Genomic DNA, 2,752 nt, shown 5'->3' on the forward strand with positions numbered 1-2,752 from the left:
GATGCTGCTTTTGAACCCTCTGTCACATTTTCTGTCAAAGGGAGGTAACAACCCTTATGTCCTCAGTGGAAAGAGCATGAAATGTGGGAGGGAAGTGTTCAGCTTATTTGTGCACAGTTTATTCAATAATGACCTGGTTCTGGTTTACAAGCAACGGAGCCCTTTTGGATTATCACCATCCAGTGTGAAATACATGAAAGCTTTGATAATGTCTTACTACACCTGCAAAAGTATCAGGGGTCCTTGTGAGCCCCAAATGTGTTCCCATATTTTATATTTCTAAATGCCCATGGGGAAGCATTGGGTATGACTAATCAAATTAGTTCTAGTGGAATGCTCCTTTGAAAAGTAACAGGGAACAAGCAGCAATTTCTCAACAAAATCTAAAAGCACTGCAACAGCATTTTTTTCAGCTCCTTAAGAAGCTTTACTCCCAGTTAAGATCATGCTACCTAGGAAATAAAAGTTAGAACAGGCTTGAGATGCATCCCTTGATACGACCAGAACAGGGAAGCAGAGAGGACAGAAGTATTTTCTGTCCATACCACAATGTCCTTTCTCTGGCATCCAAGGAAGGATATGTTCAAATCACATAGGTTACTATGGAATGGACCCTTAGATATTAAACAATGGCAAAGAACAGTGAAAAGTCAATGATGGGATACCTTTGTTTGTTTTAGCAGTTCTGTAAGATCTGATAACATTTTTAAAACCTTTTGAAAGGTGACAAGGTGGAAATATGAAAGACAAAAGTCACTTCAATATAACATAAAACAAAGAAAAATAAAATATTGAGATAATTGAGGCAAAATACCAGGGGAATGCGGAGAAATTTAAAACATTGTTGATGATAGGCTAGCAGGGCCATAGCTGGATTACTGGAAGCACAGTATTAACGGCAATGCCATAGAAATAGAAAAAGAATGATCAGTAAGTTTCAGGAAGAATGACTTTATGATATACTTTTGGAGGGGTCACTTTCATGTCACACTGCTACTTTTTCTTCAGAGAAATTTTTTATCATTTTATCTGATATTTCTCCAGTTGGATCATTCTAGAATTTGAAATTCTCATGAGACTGAATTTCAGTTAAAAATCAAGTAATAATCTATTCAATTATCACACGGATAATAAAAAGCCCCTGAAAAACATTGGTAATTTGTACTTCTTTTCCACATTGGATCCCACCAGTTTGAAAAGCCATACATACAAGAAAGGCTATTTTACAGTTCTGCTGGGTCTTTTCTTCTAAAACTCCTATAATACACAAAAGAATTTAAGGACAAAGAGACAAAAAGAATATTGGGCAATTACCATGTAAATACAAAGCCAATAGCTCTTGTTTCTATGTTTCTCATTTGTCCCCCAGGACTCAGAAACCTTCTTCAGTAGAAGATGAGTTTACATAGATAGATAGATAGATAGATAGATAGATAGATAGATAGACAGACAGACAGACAGACAGACAGACAGATAGATAAATATATAAAGAAGGGCATGCTAAAGCATGTTTATACTGCACCACTACTTTTATGATTAGAGAATGGTAAATGGTTTTTAGCCTGCCTTGGGAGAGTACATTATGTTCATGAATCCATTGGTTCTGCTCTGCAACTCTAATATGCATCACCAAGGCTAATGATTCACCAATTTAATGTGCATGCATTGTGATTGCAACATGGGGCAACAAGTTTCTCTAGTTGCTATCCTGCCCTTAACATATATTTATGCACCAGTCCCAGGTGGTTCCCAAACACAAATAGTAACACATTACTGCAGAGCATTTTTTTTCTCTCTCAGCTATTCAACAGAGAAAGAGAAGGTGAACACAATTATATGCATGTAATAACACTCTGAATAGCCACAAGCAGTAACAGAAATCTAAAGCAGTTCTACAAGAGAGAGAAAATTAATGGGTCATTGAATGGAACCTACTAATTTAATCAGCTGCAGAACAAATAGTATCCAGGATAGGAGAATCAACATGTATTCCCTGCGATGCAAAGTATTTGGGGGGACTTGGCTGGCCCTGCAGGAAGTTCAGGAGTGGGACCTGTGAGTGAGCAGAATGTCAGTTGCAGGACTCATAGCAGGAGACTACCGTGTAAGAGGGATGGTGGCAGAGCTTTAAAATGGGAGATACAAGAGGTGTTGCATATGCATATATATATGTGTGCATATATATGCACACATATATATGTGTTTATGTATGGTGCATTCATATACATATACACATACACACATATACATACACACATATATATAACTACATATATATAAAATGCTGTATGTAATTATTATATTGCGAACACTTTCACTTCAACAGGAACACCTCACTTGTAACATACACTTTGGATGTTGATCATATGGCTAAAGTCAATAGATTGGATTCACAGAGGTAGGACAATGTGAGTGCAGGGACAGAAAAGGTGCTGGAGGAGGGAGAGGAATCTGAACTCCATTTAAACAGGTCAATAACATGACCTTCAACCCACTCCCCTCAGGGTAGGGGCGGGGAGAGGAATAATTGGGAATGAACAAACTCGGAGACCCTTTCTGCTCACAGAAGGGAAGGGTCAGGTCTGCAGAGATCTCATGATGCCCTTCATTGAACTAATTCAATATCTAAAGTAAGAACTCGTAGCCACCGCTTTTCTCCTGATCTGACTGGAACGCTTTAGAGATCCCTTCAAAAGAGGGAGAGAAGCAGGCCAAGAGAATAACAAAAGGAGACAGGCAGAAATAAGCAGGA

This window comes from Pygoscelis adeliae, unplaced genomic scaffold, assembly GCF_000699105.1.
Source record: "Pygoscelis adeliae isolate BGI_AS28 unplaced genomic scaffold, ASM69910v1 Scaffold65, whole genome shotgun sequence".
Classification (NCBI taxonomy): Eukaryota; Metazoa; Chordata; class Aves; order Sphenisciformes; family Spheniscidae; genus Pygoscelis; species Pygoscelis adeliae.